Raw genomic sequence first — 15,161 nt, 5'->3', positions numbered from 1 at the left:
ACTTTATTGCCCGAGATAGCGTGCATTTATACCAAATACCATAATTATGCATACTTGTCTCTATCTGATAGGCTAAGCACTAAAAGGTTACATTTACTTACTCCACCTACTTGGGTTTAGCTAGCTATGCGCACCCCGCATTCTTCTGACTCTTATCTCCTCAAGGATATCCTGACCCTGCCTTAGTTAGTACTTTTCCGTTCCCCCCTTTCCCACGGCCTAATAGACAAGCTAACTAAGGCCTGCTTATGTCAACTAAAATGGGCTCTGCTTGTACAGTTGCTTGGTGGACTCATGTCCATGCTCCTTGAGCCAATCCCTGACAGAAATGCATTCTGATCAGGGTCCTAAAGATGTTATCAACCTAGAGAGAATCTGGTTCTTCACAAAGGCAAATATGCATGCATCCATGAATGTAGGTATGTTTGTATATGCTTTAGACATCTGTAGATTCCTATGGAGTGGTATTTCCAATGAATATTCTGATTTTATCAATTCTATTTGTTTACTCTCTGTAATATTTAATGCTGGAAAATCTGGATGTATCTTGGTAGGCTGCAGATAAATTTTTAATCTGACAACAGCTGCATATTCTTAAAAGGATAAATTTACATACTGAAACAAACTAGAAGAGATACAAGTAATATATTCAGTGGTTTTCACACTAATGGAAACGTCTGTTGTATGTCTTACTATCCATATTTATTGCCTCTTGTGACACATTAGCCATAATTATTATACATTATCTGCCTAGTCCTGCATTAACTAAATGAATTCCTTTGCTCTTAGGTGTAACAGATTTGTAATTTTGATTATAATATGGTCCATTAGAAAGTAAAGAGCGGATGGCAAGTGAGTGCACTAGATTTTAAAAAAGAAAATAAAAATTAAGGGAATAGAAGAAAAATACAAGTTTACTTGGAATGTCCCTAAAAGAAGCAGCAGAAATAAGGCTCAATGTCCTGAGCCAAGACCCATTACGGTAGAGAAAGATGATTAGGGGACAAGGAAAGAGAAGAATTTTCAGTTTAAATACAGTCAATTAAGAATGCTTTAAAATGGCTCAGGCAACCTCTTAAATGCTTCTCTGTCACCTTGCAGAAGCACAGGGATGGATAGCAGCATAAAGGACTTCAAGAACCAGGCACTTGTTAAAACTAGTCCTCACATCTACCTACATATTCTCAGACTTCCCCCATAGTCAACATTGCTTAATTAATTACGCAGAAGTATTCTGTGGTCTAAGTCCTACGCTCAGACGGGTGAGGGAGTACCTGAGAGTGTATTCTCTGTTCCTTTTTGCAGGATTGTCCTGGACACACGGATGGGCTCTTGCCCTTCATGAGATGTTCCCCTCTCCCCTTTCTTCACTCTTGATTCCACTTCTTCAGTAGTCCTGTAACTTCAATGATTTTTATGCTGGTTATTCATATGGATTGCCAACACGCTTCTTGCTCTTGCCTTGACATTAGTTTTTCCTTAGTCCTTGCATTAACATGTCATGGGGCCAATTCGATGTAAACAAACTACTTTAGGCCTTTTTCAGATGGGAAGCTGTAAGGATGAAGATAAAAAATTCTTGTGCTATTAAAAACATTTCCAGGGTTGTTAGAATATTTTTTATCATAACAGAAAAAAAAAATAAATGCTACCCAAGACAGCTTATAAAACAAACAGAAAAAAGAACCTCCAAGAATTACCTCATTAAACCAGCACCGAGGTAAACACTGAAAAACGCTTCATGAAAGCCACCTCTCTTGTCTGTGCTGGAGTAGGTATTGCCAATCTTCTCCATTTTCTTCTCGATTACATTTAGCTTTGGCAAACACATCTTATTGTGGCAGCAGTGCTGCTTTTTCACGCAATATCATTGGAAAACATTGACTTGTGGAGGCAATACTTTGGCCAGTAATGGTGAGAAAAATTCCTTATCATCAAGATGGAAAAATATTCCTGTTGTTCTCTGTGAATATATTACAAGGTGAGAAGTACTTCATGACTCCTCCAGAAACAATAAATCAGCTCTAGCACCAAGGCATGAGGCAGCAAACTGAAAAGTTTCTTTAATTAAAATTTGTTAATATATAGCACTATTGAATAACAATTTCAACCTATTGACAAATCAAGCACGTTAAGTTATGAAGTGCAAACTTAAATCTTCACTGTTGTCAGCAACTTCCTTCGATATTGCCATCTTGCCATCCAGAGAGCTATTGTATGCATTACTGCTGATAACAGAATGTTTTTGTGTTAGGTATAATCAAAAGAATCAACATTGTATACCGTTTTGGTACTACAACTTAATTTTAATTTGTAGCATTTCTCCATTTTATTATTTTTTTTTTCTTGTAGGAATGGTTGCTGGAGGCATAGATTTTTATTAATAATGTAGCCAAGCATTCTTTTTTAAAAGAATTAACTATCTAGGCAGGGTACAACAAAGGATATTTCAGCAAGAATATTTTACAAGGCAAATTACAAAAAGGACCATAATTACTGATTTTGAGCAGTGTTTTTCAGGATTTCCTCTAGGTAGGGAGAAATCTGTTGGGAAAGTTGTTGTAGCATGTATTTATGAACTGATAAGGCTACTCCTCTAAAAGAACAGTAAATCATTCTTAAACTCAGTTCACAGAACATCCAGCATATATCCAAGGCTTCAAATGTAAAAATGCTTTTCAGTGTAAAGGTCTCTCAGTACCAGGAGCAGTTAAACCTGGGACACTCTATTCCCTTAACAGAACATTCTTCTCTTCATCTGCTGCATGGAAATACTCATCAGAACTTACTGGTTACAAATTCTCTCAACCTATCAAAGACAGGGTGCAATTCAACAATATGGTAAAGCATATGAATAAGAAGGTTTAAACCCAACCCTGTAAAACATGGAGAAATTCTTAAAAGTGAAACAAGAGTTTCCCCAAATCAGACTTCTTTTCACAGAACTTCTATTAAGACTGTATTTGGACAATGAGACCAAGAAGAAGGGCTCAGACAATGTACTAACCTCTTCTCCCTACAGACAGAACTGAAACAATGGTACAATTAAGAACAGTACACGAACTGAAAAGCTCAGCAGGGTTTCAACATAAAGATTGTGACCTCTGTATTTCTAGACTGTTAATGCTTGACACTACTGTCCCGTCCCAACAGATGGGATGAGGGATGAGTTAACTCTAGATGCAACACGCGCCCTAACTCAACAGATGAGACCAGGTGTGAGTTAACTCTGGGTTAATTCTGCGCGGTTATGTGAAGTGAATGACAGACAATCACCTCCGGGGTCCAATTCAATTGTGAGTTTTACTAAAAGTACTTGTTGGAATATTGGTTACAGTCAATGGTGACTTGGCAAAAGTATAACAGAACTTACCAACACATTAACAGCAAAAATCCTACTACGAGCGATATATTGGCAACCGTCAGTAGCTATAATAGGAAATTTAACCAGAAATCAACAGCGGAGCTTAAAGATGGTGTTATCCTTATATGTTCAAAAGGGAAAGCGAGTGGTAGAGAAGAAAGGAAAACTAAGGTATAAGGGAGAGAGAAAGAGAGTAATATATATAGGGAAGGAGAGGCAAATAAATGGGGGATTAGAAAAAAGGAGAGAAGGAAGGAGCAGAGAGAAAGGAAGAAAGAAAAGAGTGAGGGATCCAGCCTCTTACGGCCCCGCAGTGTGGATGACAGGACTTGTATGATGATGTATGGCCTTGGTGTTCCATGGCGAGGATGCTGGGGTCAGAAGCGCAGCATCCTCCAATGTCTGCTTCAGAGTGAGTGTCCTCAGGGTGCTGGCATTTTCTTGGTGAGGCCAAGCTGGTATTCTCTTCGGTGAGAACGGTAGGTTTCTCTGGTGATGCCGAGCTGGTATTCCCTTGGTGGGGCTGGACAGGCCCTTAGATGAGACTGGTATTCCCCAAACTGTGCTGTTTTTTGTGAGCTTTTTATAGCTCCCAGAGTAGAGGGAAGTCTGGGGGGGAGGGGGGAAAGTGGTGATTGCAAAAGAGGGACAAGTCTGGACAAGTCCCGGGCCACATTGAGGGCCTCCCCTTTGCCCCTTGTGTCATGCAGAAATCAGGGGGAAGTGGTGATTGCAAAAGATGAACAAGTTTTGACAAGCCCCGGGCCATGTTAAAAGGGTCTCGACTTTTCCCCTTTGTTTGCTGAGCTGGGCATATCAGGAGATGGGGCTACGTACCCTCCAGCACATCCTCCATCTCCTGTCAGTCAAGCAGCCTGATCTGTGGCTCTTTAGCTGGTCGTTGATGCGTAGATCGAAGTTCCCCCTGCTCTGAATGTGTCTTCTCCTGGCTGAACTAGTCACAATGTTTTCAGCCATGATCCTTATCAATGCTCAACAATTACCTCCTCTACTGCTCTGTGATTTGATGAAAGCCACAGGAGATCTAGTTCATGTTCCTATCATGTGAACATCCCAATAAAACCCTTCCAGAAAGGCACATCAGTTGAAGAGGCCAAGGATTGGCAAGAGTAATACATAGTAACACCACATCTGCATGATGTCCCAAAACTAAAAATCTTATTTGGTGGGAAGAGAATGATGCATTTCTTAGGACATCAGGGAAGGGAATGCTGACATGCCTTTTTTGTAAGTTATGTGTCCAGCTCAGTGAACAGTGGTCATTGTGGTGCTTCATATATTTTTTAAGCAGAGGAGAATGGATAAATTCTGTTAAATAACTTAACCATAATGTGTCGTTTGCTTGCTCCTAAGATGTTCAGATTTAAGATGTTTATGATAGGACTAATACACAGCTAAATCACTGTGAATATGCAGGAGTAATCACATACCAAAGGTACATTACATGCTGTTTAATGTTAGGCTTTTCTCTCCCTTTTTCACCAGCTTTGTAACATTTTTACCAGTCTACTTTTCTTTCTCTTTCCATCTGTATTCTGTTTTACTTCCTCTTGCTACAACCCTTGCCCCACTTTCTGAGCTCCTGTGCTCTCCCTGTCTTTCATTACTTCTCCACCCACCCACACCTACTGTTTGCAAAGCATCTCAAAAACACCTTTTCATCCCTCTACTAAATTAGCAGATCAGAGAGTAACATGTCCCCCACTGATTTTAAAACACATCCTCTGCCAAAGAGATGACTCAAAGACAGCTAGAGAAAACTAATATGAAGAAACAAACCTGAAACAATGAAGAACCTGAGAAACCAGGGGATTCTTCAGCTCTACTTTCAAAGCATCTGAATATAAGAAAAAAGCCCTAGAAATCTACATTCAATCAAAGGATCAGAGAACAGCTAACTTAAATTATTTTAGCTTCTCTGATCACATTGGAGCTGATAACCTATACTAGCTGAGAAACTGAATACTCCTAGACATACCTTCTGCAAGTTAATATGCAGAAATATAATATTGTAACAGAAGTGTATGTAGCTGCTATATTGAAATAATATAGTGCTGTGAACAGGACATGCACTTTTACTCCAGGGTTAGGTCAAATGCCAGTTTACCAATCTGTGAATAAAAGCAGATCTTGATCATGAAGATATGTATCTGATTTTCTTATAGTCCTGTAAAACTGCCCCCTGTGAAATTGATTTTGAAGAAATACATTAATATAGTTACTACAGTAACAATCAGGTAGACTTATCTGCTCTTTTCAGCTAAGGAAAGTAGACAAGATAGCTCCAGTAACCTTAATTCTTGTTCAGTCATATTTATACTTTGTCACAACTGATGCCAGTGTATAAGTCTAGATTACACTCAAGAATCACAGTGACATTCAGTTCTGGGAAAACTCTTTACACTAAACAGAAACTTTTCCCAGTCAGAACAACATGAAGGAGACAAGGTATAAATAAAAGCCTGTCTCAGCACAGCATTTTATAAGATGAGTTCCTTTTTGTGCAAAAGCTATTTATGGAACTGTGCTTGTACCTGTGGAAAGACAGCTAACTTCAGTACTTCTGTTTTCTTAGTGTAGAAGTGTGTAACAAACAAACAAGAATTCATCTTGATAATACTGCTTGCTGGACTAATGTCATATAGCTTTTTGGTATGTCAAAAGACCGTAGTTATATTTTAAGATGAAATTTTCTAGTTTCCTCTAGGAATATTTAATGCTAGAGTATGTTTGAAATGTTGGTCATTAAACTGATAGTAATTTTTATACTACAAAAATAAACAACATGCTATACTTAATTATAGTGTTTACTGATACTGTTTCTCCAGATCACTTTGTCTTTCTTATTCCAATTAGCATGCTTAGAAACACACTGACAGCAAAAAAGCTAATGACTATAAATCACTGTTACAGCTGCAAATGAATTCCTTACTACGTGACAGGTGTTTTACAAATGCCAAAAGAAGATCAAGGTCAGGAAAAAAGGTTAACACTTATTCATACAGGCAGGAAGTAAAAAGATAAATGTCAGAAATTAGATGATATTTTGAAGTAGATAAAAATAATGGCTTAAATGGTCATTAGTAATACTTTCTACATGTTCCGTGACTTATTGGCAGGAGCGCTTTTAAGATTAATCACTTCTGGGGTCTGGGATAGCTCTCTAATCAAATTACTCTGTGTTTCCTTCAAACAGTGGTTGGCCAGATTTATCTCTGATGTAATTTCTTTGACTTCTGGTAAACTATATCAGAGATGAATTATTGCTTTGATCATTGTACCTATGACATGAAGAGAGTAATCTCCTATTCTGCTCTTGGAAATGAAGCAATTACATCCATAAAGTTGTTCTTGTTTTCCTTAAGGTAAGACAACAATCAAGTAGAGCTGTAAACTCAAATAACCATACTGGTAACTTCTAAAGTTACGCATCAGTTGCTATAAGTTGTCTTTGGAAAAGATGTGAGTAAGAACCAGACTAAAACAGAAATAAGAGAGAGTGTCAAAAGCTTACAGGTCAGTTTTCCGCTCTACTTCAGACTTCCCAAAGGATTATAGCCAGTGTGTAAACAGATTTTCAAATATCTACATCCAAAATTTAAGATTTTCAGTAGCTGATCAAGTGATCCCATTTTAACAGCTACGGAGTGTAAAATCTTAGTACCTAAGAGCATGTGGTGTTCTCAAAGCTGAACTACTTTTCCTGACAGTTTAAATCCCTTGATAAACTCCCAAGACTGAATCATAGCTATTCTTTGTCCTTTACCAAAACTGAGTCAAGTCTTTTTGTTATATTTCTTCTACCTATCCCTTTCTCTTTCTCATTCATTTATTTTTTTACTATTTTGTCAGTTTTAAAAGTTTTATAGCACAACTCTCCATAATATGAACTGGATATTTCACTTTGTATGTGTTTTGGTTTTATCTGGTTGGGCGTGTTCCATGCTCATGAAGTTAACTGCAACCAAATTCTTTCCTAAAAGACACTTGAAAAACATGAGGCTATCTTCTTACCCTGTAGGGGAAATCTATGCTATTAGGGTTCCCAACTTGGTGAAACAAAAATTTTACAGAGAAGTTTATTGACCTTCAAGTCCCTGCCATAACTTTTTCCACAATATTTTCTTTTATGTGTTCATGTAGTCAGCTCCAAGTGCATGTGAACACTTCAAATCTTCTTCTTTAAGGTGAGAAACTTAGCCCCTTGATCATTTAGCAATCTACCCTGCCTTCCTCTCAAAAGTTAGCTCAAGTTTTGTAAACCACTTTCCTCACTACAAATATCAGTAATGAACACAAACTATTGTTGACTCAAACTGAAAAGCTCTTCTCTGCATCTGGTCTATCACCTTGCACTATCAATGCAGTATCTTTGTTTGAAAGGCAAGACAAAGAGATCTTTACCAAATACAGCTATTACAAGTTCTGTTTCCTTCCCTTCAGTAGTTTTTACAGTTCAGTCTCTCCCAATCACCTTTTAATAAAACAAAACCTATTAAGCAGTTGGGTTTGCCACTCCTAAGTCTGAATGAAACATTTATTCCTTACTTGGCAGAATGACATCACTTCACATGTACTTGAAGGAAATCCACAATAACTAGTTCACCGGAAAGAGACCATACACAGCAAAATTAATAAATGCACGACAGAATTAGCACTACTGTTCTCTACTCTAGTTCAAGACACTCCTGCCATGAGAGAACCTACTCCAAATTGGAAACTTTAAATCAATTACTCTCAAAACCTTCAATCCTCAGTTAGATCCAACTAGCACCTGTTGCTAACAAGCAAGTTATAATTTCTTCTTATTAACAAGGGAATGCAGTTGTTTAAAGGAAAAATTTGCATTTAAAAATTTCTAAAAGATTTACTGAAAGCAAATTTACCTATCCATTATCTGCACCTTGTTCAGAATCACCAAGATTTTAATATTCTAATGTGTGCAATAAGAAATAGGAAGAGAGTACACGTTTCATGACAGTTTAGTCAAAACTTCATAATTAATTGCTTGAAGTGGGTAGTGAAATCAAGCAAAATAGTCAATAACACTTTCCTCCTATTTCCTGAGAACAATGCTAACAATAGAATCACAAATCCACAGAATAATTTTGAGAAGAAGTGGTGTTTGGAGGTCATGCAGTCCAACCTTCCTCTCAAAACATGTCTAATCAGATCCAAATTCTCAGGATCATGCCCAGTTTATTGTTGAACACCTCAACAGACAGAGCTCTCGTATTCTCTGTGGGGAAGCTGGTTCACCATGTGTTCACCCTCATGGGTAAAAACCAACCAACGAACCAACCAAAAAATCTTATGGCTAACAGGAATAAAAGCAGGAAGCCAACTACATCAAGATTACTACGCTATTACTGTTATTCAGCAATGCACTCATTTTGTCTAACTGCAGAAGATTGTTTTCAGAAGACTGATACAATTCAGTATTTTAAACTATCTTCAAAATTAAGTCTGAAGTGTACATTCTAGGGCCAAAAAGTGAGGCATGCAGGTAAGTACATGCAAAATTATCTCTTCTGCATAACAGAATTACAAGTGTTTCCTCCATTTCCACAGATATATAGATACATTTTTACTTTCTGGAGACCAAGAAACTTCAAGGAGGACTGGGCAATTGGCAATTCAAACACGTTGAAGGGAAAACATGCTATTTTTATACTACCTGAAACATGACTTGTCTAGTCTTATTGACTATTTTGCTTGATTTCACTACCCACTTCAAGCAATTAAATATGAAGTTTTGACTAAACTGTCATGAAACGTGTACTCTCTTCCTATTTCTTATTGCACATATTAGAATATTAAAATCTTGGTGATTCTGAACAAGGAAACATGATAAGAAGACAAAACCAAGTCTTAGGGCAAGTATAAACTCAAGATCAAAAAGCACTCCCAAACCTGCAGAAAAAGACCAAGGCAAATGCATCCAAGTAAAAAATAGCTTTTGCAGGAGTCCACAGTACCTCATCTTCTATTATGTGCAAGAATGTAATATCTACCAGTTCCCAGAATTAGCATCTTCCTCAGAAATTTATACGAAAGAAAAAAAATTGTAAATACCTGTATGCAGTGCAAATGGGATTTTGGGGGCCCACCTAGAAAAAGATTCAGGGTGCTTCAAAAATGAAAGTGATAGTGACTGAGTTTCGATCAGCATATGTGTTACAGTACTAGTGGACCTCCCATTCAGCTTGGAGAGCTCAAACAGTCCATGTATGTTCATATCATGTGAAAAGAAATATCCTTCCTGAGGGATAAAGCATATTCCTGTATTTCTCTATCAACATTTTTGATAACTCTCACACATCTCAACGATCACAAGACAGAGTCAATGAACTTCATTTCTTGAGGGGAGTTTCTCTCTTCTTCACTATTATCTGATACACTTTCAAAGTCAGTGCAAGGGTGAAGCACTACTAATGAATTTTCAGTACTGATAGAACAGTAAAACTCAGAAAACTATTATGTTTCCTTTAAATAAATGATATAGATCATCCATTTATCAAGAGAAGCTATATATATATAGATATGTAAGTGAATATACTTACATATATATATATGAAAATGGAGATAAGATCAGTTCACAGAAGTCTGCTGCTCCTTATTACATATTTCTTTGTTGATAAATTTCATATATATAAATCCATTCTTAGGCCATAAGGTCTTATGCCATGCCAGGTCTCAAATACCAAGGGAGTTTTATATTTTTAAGTTATAAATATGAACGTTACTCTACTAAATGCTGCAGGTCATCTGAATTCTTTTTGAATTTCTAAAACTTTCTTACAAATTCCCATCACCTAATTAGTCAAAGGTTGTGTGTATTGCTAATATGCTAGTGTATAAACAACAGCAGGACTAGTTCCACTCCCTTTGGAGATTCGAGACTATTGTCCCTAAATGCTTTTAACAACTTCTCTTCCCAAAAGGCATAGCACTGCTAAAATTGCACAGACTTTCTTCTAAAGAGGGAAAAAAAAAAAAAAAAAAAAAAATCACAGATAGCTCCTTCATGAAAGGCCACCTCACCCTCACTTGAAGTGAACATTTCTCAGAATAAGGCTGGAATAGGTAATTGCTAATAAAATTTTTGACGTTGCAAAATCCAGTCCTGACAAGAGTGGGCAAAATTTGAGAGTATTGTGTACATAATTAAAGGATTAGAAAATAATTTTCTGTGCTAACTGCAGTGGCTGGGGACTGAAAATACTTGGATCCATGACAAAACTGCATCTCAAAGAAATAACGAGATATTGAGTATTCATGTTTTGTTAACACCGAAGGCAAAGTTTATGACATAAAACACAGTAATACCACATCAGGACTAAATAACAAGAGCAGCTGAGATGTTACTACTAATATAAATGAGACCACTGATGGGAAAACAAATCTGTCACCAGTGAATAGAAAAGAGAAACTTACCAATTTGAAACTGCTCATTGCTCACACTTGTGGTGATAGTCTTCCACTACTTGTGTCTCCACACTCTTTATCTTAATATCAACCTGATTTAAAAAATAAATAAATAAATAAATAAATAAAGCAGTTATATTCCAATCTTAACAAAAAATAACTTGAGCAACTGGGTCAGAAATCTTTCAGTAGATCTGTGTGACAGATCACGTTCTTCTTTCATTATTTTTTTGAGATTGAGTACGTAGAACATTTTAGACTGACCTGAAGCACTCACCAAGAAAAAATAGCTTAGTGTAAACTGTTACATAATATGTCTCATCAGTTTCCCTCTATTTATGAATTTTAGTAAACAGTAATGAACTCTTGTAGTCATAGGCAGCAGGAGGTAAATTCTGACATGCATTGTTACAGATTGTAAGGATAAATGGAGTCTTTTATGTCTTGCTTATTTTCCAAAGTTTATTTGCTGTTATTGAAGGCTTGTATTATCTGGGGAAGAGCTTAAAAAGCACTATAACACCCATAAATTGATTATAAAAAAATAAAAACATGACTCCTTTTTCCTTTTCTTTTTGTTTTTTTTTTCCCTTTTTTTTTCAGTTAAAAGAAAACAGACAACACTGGATAGCTGAATTCCCCCACATAGTGATTTTTCACTAAAAATCCTCTTTCTTCTGGTTATATAATCAGTTGTAGTATCATTCTTAAAGTTGAAAGTAAGAAGAGATAAACTGTTCCTCCAGATATTATCTTCAGGAAATTAAAATAAGCCTCCTTAGGATCTACCTAGGTCAGGCTTTGGCCAGAAGATAATAACTTATTTTCAACATAATTCTTTTATAATAAAATGACTGTTTTGAATTTCTCACTTGAAACAACCTCTACCAGTTTGTTTTTGAGATGCACTAGGAAGTACAAAATTTGAATAGGTCACAGAAAACTAATACCATCCCGACAAGTCATTTAAGATCTCAAGTGATATGTTGTTTTTCTTTTTCCTTGAAGAATCCATGATTGGCTTATCACATTACAGGGACAGGTTTACGTTAATTAGGATTACTTTCGTTTCCACATGCTAGAAAAGTCAGGGAGAAAGGTTTCTTTGTTTTGCAAAGTCTTTTTGCGCAGTCCCAGGAAAACTGTACAAACATAGATCTGCACATGGAGTAACATGAATGGTGTTTTTACCTGTGCACTTCTAAATTGCAGACTTGCTGAAAAAAGAGACAGGTTTGACTCATGCATCATAAAACTCACCTCTATGCTTCCTAATTTTCTTTCTACAATTAATACTAAATATAGCTCTTGTCTCATAGCTTAAGAATAGGAGGTCAAGAGCTATATTTAGTATTAATTGTAGAAGGAATTGTCTTGTCTCATAGCTTAAGAATAGGAGGTCAAGACAATTACTTGTATGAGAGGACCCTCTACTTCTTACATTCAGTTGCCCTGCAGCTTTTAGAAGCCATAGAATTGTGATTCATGTTGAGAACCAGACCAATGCTATTAGGCTTTTTGAATTTTTCTGTGAAAAACTGGAGAGTCACAGAATAACTGGTTGAAAAGTATCTGAGGAGGTCTCTTGACCAACATCCCACTTCATGGGCAGGCTCAGGAATTCAGACCAAAGATTTGTTCAGCTAAGTATCTAAAAGCATGTTTCCATGATAAATTTAATTTCAAAAGTAAATTGAGAGCTACTATTTTAGTAATTCCACATAGTTTGTACAAATTTATAAGGGCAACAACACAAATTTATTTGGTTTGAATTATTCATCAGGAATTAACTGTCTTTTAGGCTTTTCTCTTAGCTTATTGTTATCTCTAACTTAATGCCATTTCAAACATGAAGAAGGAAAGAGGCAACAGTCAGAATCTTGCAATTCAGTACATTACATCTTTGGATACCCATCCATTTTTAGATATTAATGTTTCTATATCTGGATACAATGACTCAGTTCAAATCTGCCCCAGTCCAAATTCATGTGACAGAAAAGCCTTTCCTCTAGACTATTTTTAAAGCCAGCAAAACAGCCACTTCATCTTAATTATAACGAGTGACATTTGCAAGGTCAATCAACAATCTGATGTTTTCTAACAGTAATTATTTATAATATCTACTTAGAAGGTATGAAAGCTGAAATAATGATTTTTGTGTTTTTTCATGACAAATTTTACTGTTTTACTGTATTACTGTTATAAATAAGGAACACTAGACAATTTCCACAACGTTCAATGAACTACTTTATTTTCAGAATGCACTGTTTTCAACAATGTTCCTGCTAATGTAATAAGGGAAATTATGTTGTGTGATGGGAACTGCTAAGTGGTACTCTAATATTAACCTGCATTATAAAAACACCACTATTACCGAGGAAGGCTATAAGAATACACACTTGTGAAATATTTTATAGAATTCTTGACAAAAACCAAGGGGCAGAGGTTAAATTCAGATATTGATGAAGATGAAAAGGCTGTCAAGGTGACCCAAAAAGGCATAGATTAATTACCTACATGCCTAAAAAATTTATCCCCCAGAATGTATATGCTTCACAAAAAGCTGAGAATTCAGCATAGATATATTCTCCGTTTGGTGTAAGTGAAAGGATAGCATTTCTACCTACTATTGGAGACAATAGCCATAGTCTTGGATCTATTCTAGTACTAAGCAGATTAGTAGGATAGAGTAATATTGGTTTATTATTTAAATATCCCAGCAAACTTCTGGGCAAAATTATGGCTACTGAGTGATAGGAAGGACCTTCAAGATCATCAGGCCCTACACTGCAAGAACCTCATCTAGATGTCTTTTAAACACCTCCAGGGACGGTGACTCAACACTTTCCATGAAGAAATTTTTCCTAATATCCAATCTAAACCTCCCCTGGCACAACTTGAGGCCATTTCCTCTGGTCCTATCACTTGTTGCCTGGGCAAAGATACCAACACCCTCCACGCTACAGCCTCCTTTCAGGTAGTTGTAGACAGCAATAAGGGCTCCCCTCAGCCTCCTTTTCTCCAGGCTAAACAGGCCCAGTTCCCTCAGCCGCTCCTCATCCGACTTGTGCTCCAGACCCCTCACCAGCTTCATTGCCCTTCTCTGAACTCTCTCCAGTACCTCACAGAACTACAGAATCACAGAATGTTAGGGATTGGGAGGGACCTCGAAAGATCATCTAGTCCAATCCCCCTGCCAGAGTAGGAACACCTAGATGAGGCTACAAAGGGATGTGTCCAGGCGGGTTTTGAATGTCTCCAGAGTAGGAGGCTCCACAACCCCTCTCGGCAGCCTGTTCTGGTGCTCTGTCACCCTCATTGAGAAGAAGTTTCTTCTCAAATTTAAGCGGAACCTCTTGTGTTCCAGTTTGAAACCATTTCCCCTTGTCCTACCACTGGCTCCATCCTCATGACACTCACCCTTTACATACTTGTAAACATTAATGAGGTCACCCCTCAGTCTCCTCCACACTAAAGAGCCCCAGCTCCCTCAGCCTTTCCTCATAAGGGAGATGCTCCACTCCATCATCTTTGTTGCCCTGCACTGGACTCTCTCCAGAAGTTCCCTGTCCTTCTGGAACTGAGGGGCCCAGAACTGGACACAATATTCCAGGTGTGGTCTCACCAGGGCAGAGTAGAGGGGCAGGAGAACCTCTCTGACCTACAGACCAACCCCCTTCTAATACACCCCAGGATGCCATTGGCCTTCCTGGCCACAACGGCACAGTGCTGGTCATCTTGCTGTCCACCAGGACCCCCAGGTCCCTTTTCCCTACACTGCTCTCTAACAGGTCATTCTCCAACCTATACTGGAACTTGGGGTTGTTTCTACCCTGATGCACTCTACACTTTCCCTTGTTATATTTCACAAAATTTTTCCCTGCCCAACTCTACAGCCTGTCCAGGTCTTGCTGGATGGCGGCACAGCCTTCTGGCGTGTCAGGCACTCCTCCCAGCTTGGTGTCATCAGCAAACTTGCTGATAGAACACTCTATTCCCTCATCCAAGTGGGGTATTTCTTGTAGTGAGGTGCCCAAAACTTAACAGTGGGTTCAAGGTGCGGCCTCACCAGTGCTGAATACAGGGGCACGATCACTTCCCTAGTCCTATTGGCTGCACTAGTTCTGATACAAACCTGGATGCTGTTGGCCTTCTTGGCAACATGGGCACACTGCTGGCTCATGTTCAGCCTACTGTCAATCAGCACCCCGAGTCCCTTTCTGCGGGCAGCTTTTCAGCCACTCCTGGCACTTGGCCTAGCTGACCCTCATACAGCTGGCCTCAGTACATCAATCCAGCTGATCCAGATCCCTCTGTAGACCCTTCCTACCTTCAAGCTGATCAACAC

General features: G+C 37.9%; 1 protein-coding gene across 2 annotated transcripts in view; it reads right to left on the bottom strand.

The window, feature by feature from the left end:
• Positions 1 to 15,161, bottom strand: part of LINGO2 (leucine rich repeat and Ig domain containing 2) — a 531,284-nt gene that overhangs the window by 231,583 nt on the left and 284,540 nt on the right. For both annotated transcript variants that reach the window (XM_065046296.1, XM_065046297.1), the window contains exon 3: positions 10,823 to 10,905. The gene's annotated coding sequence lies outside the window, so the exon portion shown is untranslated. The remainder of the gene's footprint in view (positions 1 to 10,822; positions 10,906 to 15,161) is intronic.

Source organism: Columba livia, chromosome Z, assembly GCF_036013475.1.
Source record: "Columba livia isolate bColLiv1 breed racing homer chromosome Z, bColLiv1.pat.W.v2, whole genome shotgun sequence".
Classification (NCBI taxonomy): Eukaryota; Metazoa; Chordata; class Aves; order Columbiformes; family Columbidae; genus Columba; species Columba livia.
Note: the sequence above shows the minus strand (reverse complement) of the source record. Positions and strands in the feature narration are given on the sequence as shown.